General features: G+C 48.5%; 1 protein-coding gene across 3 annotated transcripts in view; it reads right to left on the bottom strand.

The window, feature by feature from the left end:
- The window catches only part of PKIG (cAMP-dependent protein kinase inhibitor gamma), a 28400-nt gene that overhangs the window by 6676 nt on the left and 5438 nt on the right, over positions 1–16286 (bottom strand). For all 3 annotated transcript variants that reach the window (XM_067554354.1, XM_067554353.1, XM_067554355.1), the window contains exon 2: positions 15178–15248. The gene's annotated coding sequence lies outside the window, so the exon portion shown is untranslated. The remainder of the gene's footprint in view (positions 1–15177; positions 15249–16286) is intronic.

Raw genomic sequence — 16286 nt, 5'->3', positions numbered from 1 at the left:
CCTGATCACAGCAGGTCTAGACAATGTGCTGGTAAAATCACCAGCAACTGGCCTGCAACACTGGTGCTGCATGGATGGTGGGATCTTGTAGATGAAGCCAAAAGGGTGACCTCCCCTGACTTACAGAGAGAGAAGAAAATAGGATGCTCTTTATCTTCCCCTCACTTTTCTTAACTTCCCCATCACCTTCCTCCAGCTGATGCAGCCTCCGGATCGATTCTGGGGCCAGTTGCAACCACTGTTTTCATACTTCTGATTATTCTTTCCTCCTGCCTCGTTTCCCCAATGCCAGCAGCATCCCTTTCCCTGCAGGAAATGGAGCTGATACCTGTCTGTATTCGGGGAAGGAAGTTTCTCCTCTGGCTGGAGTAAGTTCTGGCCTTTTCCCTTGCATGCTGGCATGATGCTATCCCATAGCTATCAATTTGCAGGCCTCACCTATGAAGTGCTTCTCATAAGTGGGATTTTTTTTTCTAGCCTCAACCACACGAATGACGCCTCTCCCAAATCCGTGCAAAGCCCGGCTGCCCTGTGCAGCATCACCCAGGGACATTGGCATATTTCCAAGCACAGTGGCCTGGGAGGAGGGGAGGGCAGCGCTGGAAAGAAACCACAGGATTCAAGAGCTATTCACAAAGCTGCTTGTTGATTCCTGTCAGGATTGTTCACTTCCTCGCCATTCAGGATTTCCCTGGCTGTTGGTGTTCCCAGGATTCTGTCTAGCACAGTGCTTCAGGCAAGGAGAGGAAAGGTGACAGACTTCATTCCTGTTCCCTCTGGAACGGGATCACAGCTGCCACTTTTCTCAGCTTTCTTTTCCTTTCTCATTCCACCTCTTTTCAGCCTCCAGCCGTTAGAGGTGCTGGGATCACTATTGCCCTCGCCCCCAGTTGGAGTATGCTTTACAGAGTGAGGGCACCAAGTCCAGATGCATTAGACCAGTGGTTCTCAGTGAGCATAGAATGCGTTCTGTTGGGGGGAGTATGGGGAAGCATCTGTCATTCTTCAAGGAGTAATTGTAGCCCAGGCAAAGATTCTTGTAGGGTTTCCAGGGGCTGTTCTACCCCCCTCTATAGCTGCTTCACTTCTTTCCTTGTCAGGCAAATTTCTTTGGCATAAATTCAACCCTGATTCATATTTTCTGATGAAACCAACATTGAAGGGGGAAGGCGAAGCAAACACTTTGCAGGTTAGCCCAGGATGCCTGTGTATCTGGGGGAATATGAGAGCAGTGGGAGAGACTGCAGGCAGCCTACTACACGGAAAGTCCAAAATCTAGGGACAGGATGAAAACAGCCCAGGTACAGAATGGAGGAAGGAACCTAACCCAGAACCCCCACAGTGCATTAAAACATTTGCATTTGTTTCTTAGCTCTTTCCCAATACAACTTCTCCATGCGCACAAGCCCTATGGAGGGAGATGCAAGGTTGGCACTGTGGCTGGGAGGGTGGGATGAGAGGCCTTCACAACAGGATCTTGATCTCAACAACTTGCCCATGATGTGAGCCTAAAGACAAAGCTGATCCTATCATGGAAGCTCACTCATTTGTACTGAGGGCAGTGTGGCACACTGTGAATGGCTGGATTCCACACGGTGGGGCGCAGGTGAGGAAAAAAAAGCCAAGCTGACGTAGCATAATTGGTCGATGTGCCTGGCAAAATAGTTCTGATTGTTTGTGGCAATGCTTCCCAATGTACGCTGGATGCCCTGCCGGTTTGGAAAAGTAATGTGGCAACATATGGAGACTTTGCTCCTGGAGCATTGCTGGGAAAAGGGGAAGCACTGTGCAAATCAAGGGCAGATCCGTTTGTGTTGGTAACTGAACTAGACGCCTTGGCCATGCCTCGTCTTGGCCAGCAGGTGGCTCACTTGGCTCATTTTCTATGGCATCGCAGGCTGGGGAATCTGAGCAGGAATGGCCTATTGGGGAAAGCTTCCAGCAGATCTGTTAAGGCTGTGGGATTCCGCTGGAGACTTTTCATGGTTTCTAGCCTTTAAAAGCCGCAGGCTGAGCCCCTCTTCTCACTGGGAAACTGTTGCTGTACAGAGGAGCAGGGGGGAAGATCTGAGACGTCACCTTCATTTTGTTCCTAGGGGCTGATTTTCAAAAGGTGGCATAGTAACTGTGCATGTTGTATCCCTGTGCGGGCACAGAGGTGCCTCTGACTGAGTGTATCAGTAAATTTCAGTCACTGAAAATGTCTCAACATCCATTGGGCGCAAGAAGGACCTGACTTCCCTTCCCTGCCTGGCAGAGATCGGAACAGACCCCTCTCTGGAAAACAACAACATAGTCGCGCTAGAGATACTCAGAGAACACTGGCCTCTAGCCTCACATCATAACCTGGCCTTTTACCCTCTGTTTTTAATATTCATTTCGGCTGGGGGGGGGGGAGGAGGGAATTTGTAAACAAGACAGGCTTTTGCCAGGAGCTCCATGAGGAAGTGTGAATCCAGTGGAGCAGTTTGTCAATCCACATCAGTGCTTAGAAATCCTGCTGCTTTTCCCCATTCACCATTTACAGTAACATAAACAGCTGCTACGCCAGTGGGTCTCATGGAAGCGTGTCCGCACAGAAGACTTTCCAGTGGAAACCGAGCTTTTGGCTAATTTAAGACCAGGGGCCCTGCTCAAAGCGGCCTGGATGGCGATTCTCAGACTAAGCATTCAACACCTCTCACAAACCTCTCAGCCTTCCCAGAACAGAGAAGTCCTTCAGTTCAGCTCTGGGGAGATGATGTGATCTAGCAGAGGACATGGACATAGGTGCAAAAGTCCCTCGTCTGAAGAGCTGAGACGTTATTTCCTGCCTGTAAATCTGGCTTGATTGCTCACAGCAGAAGCTTTGCAATGGCAGAGGGTGGGAAGGGAAAACCTCCACCTTCGCCACTCACCTGCACTGTGGAGAACTGGAGCTCATCTTGCTTTGGCAAACCCATCCTCTGGCCTGTGCTTATTTTTCCTCAGTCATGAAACAACAGAGCTGGAGAAATAATTCCCTGTCTTTACTGACTCGGTCTCTGCAGTCTGAGCAGTTTAATTTTGTGCCTCAGCCAGTGTCATTCCCAAATGACATTCAACAGCAGCCTAAGAAGCTGCAGCCCATTAGCCCCGACTCACCTGCTCTTTTGGGCATCCAACTTCTCTGGCTCAGAGAAACTAGCCCGCCTCTACCTCCATGGATCCCAGGCACTCACATCATTGCTGAATTTAGGCCTATGCATTCTGAAGTCCACTGCCGAAGTCTTATGTAAAGGGTTAAGAGTTCTTACCCCAGCCGTCTATGCCTCTTTTGGTACACAGAGTAGGCTGAGAATGGGCAATTTCTGGTAGGTTGATCCACTCTCACCCGCTGTCCCTTTGAGTCAGACTCACAACTCAGCAGTTAATTCCCTTTTTGTCTCTTATCTTCTTCCGGGATTGCAGATGGCTGAGTGACACATCCTCCAAGGACAGTAACTACTGGTGCTTTCCCAAACAGAACGATCCCGTGGCGGGGAGGGGGGAGAAGAGAGAGAGTAGTAGAACAAACAATGACTTTATTAAGATGTTACAGTGAGTACGTGCTGGAGATACACCTGGATGGCAGGAGATGGCTTAAACTCAGCACAGAGGCTGGTAGACTGCACCGTATAAGTAAACCCAGCGAACACACAGAAATGGACCTGAACCATGAGGCTGGGTCTAACTCGTCTCCCCAATCCCAGCAATAGAGCTAGGGTCAGCGGTGGACCTGGATGCCCAGGATCCTACCGGGCAGCAAATCTTGTCTGCCCCAGCCTGTAGCCACTTTCTGCTGAGAGTGGCTAACACCCCTGGCTTGGAGCTACCTAGGGCTACATTTAAGTCCTCGCTGAGGGTTTTCAAACATTCTCCCCCCATTGGTCCAGCACTGTTGGAGCCTCACTGATGCTCACACTGGTGAAAGTGCTTCATGGATGAAATTCACCCCTGTTCAGAGGGCCAAAGTGCCACTGGGTGCCCAGGACTGGTGCTGGCTCTCTGCAAAGGGCAAATTACACCCTTGGGAAGTGTAGAGCTGGCCTTAGAGAATAACCCATCTTCTCCTGGCAGGCATCAGGATGAGCTGTTCAGGAAATCCGCCAGTGACTTGCACTAACCCTTCCAGGATCAGCCTTCTCCCCATGTGACTGGAAAGGCTGCCTTTTAATGGTGGTGTTTGTGCTACCTTCCCATTGGTCCTGAAGAGAACTTGCTAAGCAGGAATTCTTACAGAGCAATTACCATTCAAAGAGTCCTGCAGCACTTAGCCTTCACCACGTGACAGGATGTGTGTCTAGGAGCGAAATCCAACCTGGTACTTCTGCAAGTTGGATGGAGCCATAGGAGGTTGGGTGAAACCTCATTGAAGCTGGTGGACATGACAGCTGCCCTTCATTCAGGATAAATATAAGAAGCAGCTAAGCTCTTTTTTCGAGTAAGGTAGGTGAAATCATAGGGACTGCCAACAAAAAAGCAGGCCATATGCAAAGCCAGTCAGAAAGTAAGCTCTGGGGGGAGAGAGGTTTTCCTGGATATTGTTTGATGGGGGTGTGTCTGAGCAGAAACAGACAGAGAAGACAGCAGGAAAATCGAGCAGACTGGTAGAAACGCAGTGGTCTCATGGCCCTGAGAAAAAGCCAAGCGGGAGAGCTTTTTGTGGAGAGTGCTGGTTGGAAAAGGGTTTAGAACTGTGAACTTCCTATTTGATTCCTGCTGTGTTCAGGGAAATCGGACTTTGAGGCAATCTTGTTTATTTACAAAGATCGTATATAAAGAAATACCTGATTCTGTCACTGATTTCTTCACCTAATGGAGACAGCCTGCAAGACCCTGAATGCTGTCTAACCGCTCAGGCCAAAAGGGTGACAAGACAGAGTAAGGCAGATTCCTCCAGCAAGATCGGATTTGTACCAATATACACCTTAAAGTAAAATAGAGGTGTCCACTCTGAGCAAGCATCCCCCTCCCCTCAAGACTGTGCTTTCCATCTCCTTCAGCCTTGTCAGAAGCAAGAATCCACCTTTGGATTTGGCCATGCCTCCCCCTCAAGGCTCTTCACAACTCCAGCCCTAACTGCCTCTCTGCTTCCACTTGCAGAAGCAGTGTGGTCCAGTGGATTGAGCACAGAGCAAGGAGCCAGGAACTCCCAGTGTGGATTTGGTTTGCTGTGTGACCTCAGACAATTCACTTCCCTTGTGCCTGACAAGGGGATGTTGCATAGCAGGGGTGTGGAAAGATAAATTAGTTCATGTTGGTCCAGTGCTCTGATAATCCACATTATTTCATCCTTCACTCCATCTCACTCCTCTGCATGCCTCCCGCTTCTCTCAGCCAGCTGGTCCTTTGCCAGATCCCTGTCTCTGCTTTGCCCCTTCCTTCAGGCTGCCCCCCAATAGCTAAGTAGACTCCCATTTCCATGAGCCAGCCTCCCGCTCCATCTTCACATCCCTCTTCAAATTCCCCTGCTTTCACAGAGCCTCAGCTCCAGATCACCACATGGCCATAGGCCAAGGACAGAGGCAATGGCGGGGGTGTTGTTTTTGTGGGAGTTTGACCAGAAGTTCTTTGGGGCAGGGAACAGCCCCGTACTCATATTGGCTACATCAACATTACTGATTGAGAACAGCCCTCAGTGCCCCCGCCAGTTGGCAGTGGGTAAAATGGTTACACCGCACTCAAGCATTGCTCTCCCTTCACCTTCTGCTTCGCTTCCCCTGTGTGAAGCTTGCTTCCTTACCTCTTGCCTGTCTGATTCTTTTGCTCCTCTCCTGCCTTGGCATTACAGCGAGGACACAGGCCTTGCATAGGGCCCAGCTCCACCTGGCATTTCAGGCATTTTTTGACAGGGTTCCCTTTTCTATTCTCAGGCTTAGACATTCCACCCGCTCCTGGGCTGACTGGATGGAGGGAAGTTCAAAAGTTAAACACAAGACTAGATTTCTCCATAGAAGGAGGCACAAAAACCCCACCTTCCTTTACAAAGAGAGAGACTTTGAACCTGGCTGCTCAGTTCTTGTGCTGGGGGGAGGGACGGAGGCAGGTACAGAGGGGAAGATGGCTTTAAACAGGTGGCGCTCCCTGTATGCTGGGGGTATGTAGGAGTCTGCCTGGCCCCTGGGGTTAGTTAGAGCAGCCTTTGGGCTGCTATAGTTTATGCTCTGCTTCTCACTGGCCCTGGGAACCAGAGAATAGCCATAGGGCAGTGAACACCCTTAACGCCACACTCAGTGTGCGAGAGGCTGAAAGCAGGGTTGACGTCAACTCTGCAGCAGGCAGGGAGGCCCTCTGCACAGCAGGTGTTCCCGGGGTGGAGGTGAGGGTGGGGATGGGAGCTGAGGCAAACAGTCATCTCATTTCACTTGGGGACACGTTATGGGGAGCGACAGCTGACCCCTTGCCCCTCTTTTTAAAATACCTGGCAGTTGGGAGCTAACTCCCCAGCCGGGCCTGCCCCACCTCTGAGCTGCTGCCGCTTCCGAAGGTTCTGACTGCAACCCTGGCCTGTCTGTGGGGTGGATGGTACAGCCCAGCCCGTGGCACTGGCCAATGCAGACCATGCTGGGTCTTGGTTATCGGACTTCTCTTGAGAAGGGAATCTCCTGTCCCCTCCCACTACACACTTTTGCCCAGTTTCTGGGGCCTAGTATCTTCTGAGTTCAATGTCCTTGGGACAGCTAGAAAAAGCCAAGAGGAAAGGCCATTCTGAATAGCCACGCATGCTGCTGCTGTCTGGGGGAATGATTGGTAGGGGGTTCTGGGGAAAGAGCCAGCAAGCTCCGGGGTGGCAAGATGCTGTATGGCTGGCAGAGGTGATCACGGTGTGATGTGAGAGTGGGAAGCTCAGTGTCATGTAGCAGCACCTCTTTGGTTCCCCCTTTAATGCTTGGCTGCCTTCCTCACGCTCAGGAGCATGGTCCCCAGGGACTGATGGCACTTCAGCTGGATGGGAGGCTTTAGAACATAAGAACGGCCATACTAGGTCAGACCAATGGTCCATCTAGCCCAGTATCTGTCTTCTGACAGTGGCCAATGCCAGGGGCTTCAGGGGGAATAAACAGAACAGGCAATCAGCAAGTGACCCATCCCCTGTCGTCCATTCCCAGCTTCTGGCAAACAGCATCTTTCACCCAGGGAGCCCAGTGCATTTCTCCTCAATCCCGTTAATGAAGGGTCCATCTGCACTGCAACTTTAGCTGTGTTGGGTGATGGGGGTGGGGACTAGTTCCACCACTGTTGTCCTCAGAGCCAGTTACATCACAGTTCCTTTTTGCAAGAGGATAGGATGCTGACTGGGCTGACTGCTTATGCCTTTCTCTGTCAGAAAGGAGGAGAGAAGAAGTCAGAGCTTCACGAGGAGACATGGTGTTTCCCAGGCTGGACAGATAGGAACATGCAAGCCAGAAGGCTGAGTCTGGGCCAACTTTTCATCAGGGCCAAGTTTGATCAGGACGAATGACACAGGGACAGCCAGACAGAAGGGACAAGAAACATTCATGTTACTGGGCTCAATAATTGGATGAGATTCTATGGCCTGTGTTATACAGGAGATCAGACAAGATGATCTAATGGTCCCTTCTGGCCTGAAATTTTAGGGCATCGTGAAGCTTTGATTCCAAAGGAAGCGGGATGCCAATCTGGCTGAACAGAAGATACATATATCTTAAAAGAATAGCACTGTGGGGGAAAGGGGCCTGTGATCAGCTGCTCTCAACAGGCATTACATCCTGCTTCATTTCCCCTTTAATAACCTGCCTTGACATGAGTGAATTTGTTCAATGTCTTGTGTGGACAAACTGCTTTCTTCTAAGAATCAGCCCCTTGCCCTTTCATTCCACAGTACAGTATCTATTATTAGAACTCCCCTATTGGGGCAAGATCCATAACAACAGCAAAACACACACAACATCCCTGCTGAACTATTAAAATATTTAAAGAGTGAGATGGTTTACTTCTGAGGGGGCCTGCTAGAGCACAGAAAGGGGACCGACAGGATTTCTGTGCTTCCTTCGGGTCTGCTGGGAAAATTCAGGCTGCACAGCCTCAGGCAGAGGGGGAACAAGTCTTCACCCACCAGGCACAACTAACAGTAAGGGGTTTTCACCAGGACTGCGGCAGCAACGGGATGGAATTTTAGCAATCATTCCAATAACACTTTGCCTGTAAAAAAGCATGAGAAATTTCAACCCAAAGAGCCAAGGGTTTTTTTAGTGTGGTTTAAGCCCCTGAAAGCAAGGGCGTGGCAAGAAAATGCCTCCCCAGCCCTAAGACAACACTATCAAATGTGTCATTATTAATGCTTATTATTTGTATTGCGATAGCACGTAGGAGCCCCAGTCAGGGACCAGGACCCCCATGGCACTAAGCGCTGGACAAACACAGAGCAAAAAGATGGTCCCTCACCAAAGACCTCACTGTATTAATGTGCCATGCTAGTGCGCTTGGCTCCTGCAAAGTGCTGTGTTCCCGGCTCTTGTTACCACTTAATGCTGTGGGAGAGGGGAACGCAGCATCTTGAATGCTCTAAGTTCCTCAGCTGGCATAGGAAAAAAGCAATCAGAGGGAGGGTCTCTTGGCTTGGGTCACTCCATGCACGTAACTCGCATTAACTTTGGAGCTCGTTTACAGACTAGAACCTAATGGAAAAGACATGCCAGGACCCCCTCCACCAGCTTTCCAGGATCTCCCACTCACTCACATAGCAGTCCAGACAAATGAGCTGTCACACTGGTAAATAGTTCACAGGTGTTTTGGGAAAGAAGTCACTGCAGCTATCACTGTAAATAACACTGCACCCTCTGGCTCTCATGCTAAATTCAGTAAGCTCAGTCACACCAAGTCAAACGTAGCAACTGCCCTCAATGTTCTTGCAAGAGGAGAATTTTCAGGGTTCTTCAAGATTTGCCAAAAAAGACAGGGCGTAAAGGAGTAACGCATGAAGGAAACATCAGGGTCTAACCCTCTGTGCTCCTCAACAGCGCAATGCTTTGCCATTGTATTTGTTTTAAAATATAAATGCATTTCGTGCTCATGGAGTTAAAGAACTCTCTGAAGTGGCCTAAGTTAAACCCCTTGTGAGGAGGGGCCAGGTGAACCTCCCCTGCACGGCAAAACATCTCAGTCCTCATGTGCTCTCTTGCAGTCCCTGGGCCCAGGCACTGCGCTGCCCAGGCACCACAGTCCACCTACTGCTCTTGTGCATGCCCTGCTGCTCCGGGTCTGAGGCCCCACATAGCTTTGCCAATGCACCTCAGCTCTGACCCTGTAGTATCCCTTGTTACTCCGCTCCTTGATCTGTTGCATCTCCTGTTATCCCAGTTCTGGGGCACCCACATAGCTTTCCCAATGCACCTCAATCTTAGCCTTCTGCATCCCCTTCCGCTCAAGTCCTAAACCCCTGAGACAGCTCTGTTGATGCAGCTCAATTCCTGCTTGCAGCACCGTCTTCTGTTCCAGTCCCAGAGGCTCCTCACGTCTGCCAACAGACCTCGTTCCTGACCCACCGCACCCCCTGCCCTCCAGATGCTCTTAACACATTACACGCTCCTCTGGTATTGTGCCGGCGCAGGGCCCAACAGCCATAACTTATTCAGGCCAGATGGCAAAGTATCAGCCATGGCCCTGGACAGTTGAGTAGAACAACGGCTTTTCTGGATGTGCCTCTTTACAGCGCATGAAAAAGGGCATTGCAGAGGCTATCAGGAGTGTATTGTTCTGCTTTCTCAGTGGTAACAGCCTTAATATCATTAGCCAGCATTAACCCCTCAGCCCCAGCAGCAGCTCTGATCCTGGGCCACCTGTTAGTGGCAGCACAAGTGTGTCCGTTCATGGAGATGATAAAAGGTGGCAGCTAATCCCATGTAATGGTAATAACAAATAGTAGCATGCAACAGAAAATAGAAAGCATGTCTGAGTAATCGAGTGATGACAAGGGGCTAGCATAAGTTACTTGCTGTTCTCCCTAGTCCGCAGCGTCAAGGGGCACAAGCTAGCATCACACAGCCTTTGGGTACCAATGAAGGGAGAGTGGGCTGTGAGACAGTGGGTGGGTCCACACTGCAATGGAAGGTGTGCCTGGAACAGGTGTAGACATACCTGAGTGAGCTTTCAGCCAGATTGTGTGCTTGTGGCTCCCCAGCATGACATGGGACTGGTAATTGTGGGTGTTTTTCTTACAGCCCCAGCTCTGAGGACAGGGGCTTAGTGAGAACTGCAGCTTTCATTGAAAAATAAAAAGCGAGTTTCTAGCCCCTGTGATAGCAGGGAAAAGTCTGAAAACCTGACCCACGTGCACCCTAAAGGCTCAGAAACCAGAAGGCAAATGAAAATAACTCCAGTTGTATTTATTTTTTAAAAGCTCATGAGTCTTGGAGGCCTGGATCGTTAGTTTGAACACTTGGGGTTGGCAATACAGGTAAAGTGACAACTTCTTACTCCATAAGCTGCTCCCCCTGGGTATCCAGAGTCAGAGCTGCTGACTCCAGGGATTAAAACCCCAGCAATGGGAGGGGGAGCTGAAGTCTATTCTGAGTCACAAAACAACAACAACCTTGGCTACCCAGGTCCATGTTCTGCCCGGTACAATGCCACGGAAGACATTGAATCTCGATTTCTGGTGATGAGGGTGCCTGAGCCAGAAAGAACCTAGCTTGACTCTCAGAGCACAGGCTGATTTGGGACATGGGCAGCTAGAGAGAAAACTCTCTTTTCTTGTAAAAGGAGCATTTCTGGACCTGGAATCAGAGACATAATAAACACAGGGGGCCATGATGACAGTTGTACACTGTAATGCCATTAAGAAAGGAACTGCTAAGTGTGTAATGCCCCTCCAAGTTACTGTCATCTTTCCTGTCTGAACTAATGGAGAGGTAAGGAGGGAGCCAACTGAACACAAGTTCCACTCCGTCCTCAGTATCTCATTTTCTCTCCGTCCTCAGTATCGTCTGTCTGTCTGCCCAGGCATTGATACTGCCTATCATCACTGTGTAGTTTCAGCCTAGCTAAGCTTCCCTTTCAACTGGGAGGCCTGAGTCACCACAGCTCTGCTCAATGGAGCTATGCCGCTTGACACCCGCTGTGGATCTGGCCCTTGCTTGGGGATGGAAGAGACACTGCTCTAGCCTGTCTACCTGCATCAGGGCAAGGTTGATTTCATTCTACCTTAGGAACAGGTGTCTAATGTCTGTCCTGAAAAAATCACCCATGACAGTGAGTCTACAGTCTCTCTCGGGAACCAAACTTTTATGAAGTTTTTGCTGAGCTCTAGCCTGATTTTTCAGAGTTGCACTTTAAACCGCTTGCTGCTGCTTCTCAGCATGGTGATTAATGGAAATAATTGGTCCCTTCACGACACCATAGCCAGTTGCCATGACAGCATTTGCATTTTTGCTTTGTTCGCATGTTGAATTTGTTTTTCGCATCCCATAGTTTCTCAGCGCTAATAAATCAGGAGTCTTTCTTTTCTACATCCTCCAGGGAAGAAGCACGTTACCGAAGAGCAGGGCTCCACTTGCAAAGCAGGAGTCAGTGCAGACAGAGGACAAGAGATGAACCCATAGAAGTGGGCTGATCCAGCACCCAAATGATACATTAGTGATAACAATAAAAAAACCCTTGCTGGATGGAATCCATCAGTGCCCTTTGGTCCGGTTATACAAGCCAAGCAGCCGCTAGGCCCTGTAGGGATACCCCTCTGGTAGGGCACCTTTCTGCTAGGTATGGACCCAACAACTCACACAGGAAGCACATCAATGACGAGACTAAGTCTGGGATGGGACAGCGTGCTTATCCCCGGCTATTCTGAAGCAGTCGCCATGTAAAGCACCCTTCAGGTCCGCTCTGACCTGCACCATGGACCAGCCCTCAGGCTAGGTAGGCACATTGCCTCCCCTCTTCATCCTGTGACAGGTTTTGTACCAGGCAGGGAAGAATCCAGGGCTCCATACCTGCCACACACCAAACAGGTAAAACATAAGAGCCTTATATTTCTTGGGTGAGCTGTTACATGGCCATTAACCCCTAACTATGCCTGGGTGCCCTTCACACAGCACTGGGAGGGAATATCACTGCGCAGCAGTGAGCATTGTGATGGTATATGTTTTTCTTTATTTTTGTTTTTCCCTGGTTTTTGAAGTTGTTTTGTATGGAACATATTAATAAAGACAGTGGAAAAGAAGTCTGCACAAAACATCGACTGATTGCTGAAGTACTTCCACTCAAAGGCTGACAATGACCCAGTGCTCCACAGCGCATTATAGCAACAAGATTTTCCCAAGCTGCTGAATTCTGAGTGGCCTGTTGGCTTCAAACTGGAGCCTGTGGTATTCCATTCAAGGCCACACTTCCATGTCCCCTGGCAGGACTGTAGATGCAGGCAGGAGAGGGTTAAATGACTGGGGAGCAGTTATAGATGAGGCTGATTTTCAACAAGGACCAGCTGCCATTGCCATGTATAAAAGGAAGCAGAATGAAGGGGGCGGGGGAAGAAATGAGTGATTCAGTGTAGGGTGAGTGAGCCCTCTCAGGCTTGGGGAGCACTTTGTTTATACTCCAGAAAGGGAAGGAAATGAATGCAATGTGATCTGTGTTTACATCCTGAGAAGGGGAGGAACTAGAGTGCTCTTGTTTTGTGAGAATGCTGGTCACATGCCTAGGACAGGAGATCCCAGACTGAGGCACCCATGTTGTAGGCTAGGGTCCACAATTCTCAGTCTAAAAGAGCTCAGGGAGACTATATGAGTGCAGCATTCACACAGTCCAAGGCACCTGTATCCTTTTCAAGCCTTCTCTAGCCTATAGAAGTCACATTCAGCTTTCCAAAGAAATATTTCTTTTTAAGAGGAATGAGGTGAAGAGCATGAGGAGTAGGCAGCAAACTTACTCATGGGTCAGGGCCCCAGCAGCTTTCAGTAGGAGCAGAGTCCCCACATGGGGGGGAGAAGGGTACACTTTACCAGGGCCTGGCCCAGGCTACAATGTGTGTGAGGGGGGGGCCTGTGTTACAAGTTTGTAGTGGGCCTGAAAAAATTATGCCTGGGCCCTGTGTAGGAGCACAAAATTAAAACAGCTGGCCCTAAAGAATGTTACTATGGGAAGAGCCTGGCTGATCAAGAGCACTGGGCTCCAGTCTGCTCCCAAGGTACCATCTTATATATTCTTCCCTCCCATTACATGAAAACATCTTTCATGATCCATAATGGGGCAGTGGCAATGTTTGCCTTGAAAGGTGATGGGAAATCCCTGCGTATGGGTCTACAAGGAAAAATGAGACACTGGAATTACGCTAGCAGGGGAAGTTAGGAAGTTGTCAGCAGCGGCTTTTAGGCAAAATTAGATTAGACACCCTTGTATTAGGGACAATGTAGGCATAATAGAATCAGTTCTACTGTGTGAAGGGGGATGACTGGGTGACTCACAAGACCAGTCCAAATGTTTTTGTAATCCGTGGTCATCTTCATCTGCTATGTTACCTCACTGAAACTCATTCAAACTTCCCAGCCAAAGTGTAGTGGCTTGACTGGGTTCAAACAACCCTTTCTCCATGTGCTTTGGAAAAGAAAGGTGGAGAATTCCTTCACAGTCATGCATGAAGCCACAGCAACTCCTCCCTACAGCTAGGTTAAATCCTGCTCTGTGGAAGCTGCTGAATTAAAGACAGATATACATGCACATGCTGCAGAGTCGGGGGACAGCAGTCTTCCTGCAGGTGGACTTTACTGATTTAATCAGCAAAACAGAGAAAGCACCTAAGCACATGGAAGAGGCATATTGTATGGATCCATTCAAATTCCAGCCCCCAGCTAACCTAGGCTGGGATGGCTGCACATTCACTGTCTCAAACACCTGTGGGGCAGAGTGCTGGGCACAGTAGGTGCACGGTGAACCACCGAGAGGATTTGCAGTAAAAATGAGGTTGGATGCACCAGAGAATCCTTTGGGATTATTATGGTCCTTTATCACCAAAGCTGCACACACTGCAGTTGTGATGGCAGAGAGCTCCACATTACAGCCAATATGTACCAAGAAACAGCACAGCGGATGCCTACATGGCTGGCCCATGGAGAGGGAGGTGATATCTGAGAAGAGCTGTCTGTGGATCTCTGATTGCATGGATCTATTAGCTAACACCTATTGTTCCCAGTGGGAAAGCAATGCTACAGAGCCAGAGGACTCTGTCCACTGGATCTTTTCAGAACCCCTGTGTGCATTTACTCAGGCTTTGCAAAGGGGTGGGGATTTGAGGCTCACCAGGGATTTTTATATTTAATCTAAACACAGAGTTAGAATGCATGACATGGATTTGTATAGGCGAGGGAAGTGTAATGACTGTGTAAGTGCAGCATGTAACAAAGGGCAGGTTGTGTGTATGTACATGGTATCTCAAGCATTGTTTTCAAAATATACTCCAAATGCTATACAACAATACATCAACAACTGAGAGACAGTAGAACGGTTTGCATTAGTATGCCCTGGCAGCCAGCATTTCACCATGGTTTGGTATCAGTATTTTGCCATGCCATACGTTCTGAGTATAGGAAATACTGTAGGGAAGTCATGTACCACAGTACAGGAGATGTTAACCTTAGAGGTGCAATCTCTGCACATCCAACGATCTGTCTTGTCTGAAGTCTAGGAGGGATCCTGCAAACTTTAAGGTTCAGATTTTCAGGGGCAAAACCCTTGATGACAACATATGCATTGGGGTTTGTACACAGGCATCAGGGTCACATACAAACAAGTAGGGAATTTGCAACAGTGCTGCTTAATTGCCTGGTTATGCCAATCTATAAAGGTTTTCTGCATGTTACTCACAATGAGTTCCCAAGGTTTATGTGTTATCTCCCTTCCCAGGTCAGCTTCCCAGACTACTGGACCTTCAGCTCATTGCTGGGGTCTCACCATCTAATTAACCATTTATGAAAGTTAGAAGAGATCTATATGAGGTGCCAACTCAGTCCAGCTAGTAGAATGCATGGATGTTTCTTAAAGAATCTTTTTAGCTCTCATTCAACAATTTTCTAGCAGATATTCGCAGTGTAGCAAGCTGTCAAGTGTCTTTTTACAAAATGGAAAAAAAAATCTTTCCAGTTTGTGTAATTTTAAGTCACCCTGTGATTGAAAATCAAGTCATCCCAGATGCCTTTCCAGATAACCCATTACAGTGTAAAATCTTACCTTATTTAGTTGACCTTCCTACTATCCATGTCTTCAGATGTTCTGTTGCGTACATATCAGGTCAAATGTTTCTGAGAAACAGGAGAAAGGAAAAATAAATATAAGAAAAATTGGCTACATCTTAATTAGTAAATTCACTATGTGGACCCCTCTTCAAATCTACCTGTGCCACAGCTGCCAAGGAAAAGCACATGCTGCAAGGGACTGACCTGGCTTTCCGGAGCCAAGCTTCATGAACATGAAGGCAGGAAACTCTTCTACACTGGGATTTAACCACTGGTGTGAACCATGATGTCTATGTCAGAGGCTTGCACCACTGCAGCAACCCCACTGGCTAAAATCCCAATTCAGACAAGGCCTAGGAAGAGGTCATGCTTCCCAAAGTGGTTTCTCTCTCTCATTTCATTTCTTCTTTGTTTAACCGATTTGCACATGCCTTGGAAAAGTGAAATGACTCCACTTCTGATAGCTTGAACCCAGCAGGCTTGCAGGATTCACTGGCTATCTCAAGAATGTAAACAAATTTCAGTTTCCAGCTAAACTGGCATTCCAAGCAGTGCAACTTCCCTATTAGATGCTTTGAGACCAGAGGGGAAATTTGATATGGTGCTTTTAGCTGACTTGTTTAGTTTATCTTGTGTTTCTTAGGTCTACTCACCATTGCCTGCAGCTGTATGTTATCCCTATGTCCCTGAACATCCAGTCAACTACATTTCCTTTGTGGTCCTAACAACTGCTGGAGGATTAAATCTTCTGACCTGCAAAATTCAGCCAAGGCACTCATTTATTTAAGCAGCTGTTTGAATTTTCAAACCAACTGGAACATCATGAACTGTTTTTTCCTTTGTCCCAGGAGCAAATATTAGCAGAATGGAAAGCAAGAACTAGCTTAATGATACAAGAACTAACTGGTGCAGCAACGTTAACTGGTTTAATTCATTAGCCCACTGTACTGCTATGACAGGCATAATCCCTCCCCAGCTGCCACCCTGGTGCAGATCTGAGCCTCTTCTTCGGGTTTTTTTTTTTTTTTTTTTTGACTTTCCACTGAATTTTCCAGTGATTGGAGCATGAGGCTAAGAATCATGAGGTCCATCACTGGCTCTGTC

This window comes from Emydura macquarii, unplaced genomic scaffold (genome assembly GCF_026122565.2).
Source record: "Emydura macquarii macquarii isolate MOO-44397 ecotype Brisbane River unplaced genomic scaffold, CSIRO-AGI_Emac_v2 contig_1483, whole genome shotgun sequence".
NCBI classification, from domain to species: Eukaryota; Metazoa; Chordata; order Testudines; family Chelidae; genus Emydura; species Emydura macquarii.
Note: the sequence above shows the minus strand (reverse complement) of the source record. Positions and strands in the feature narration are given on the sequence as shown.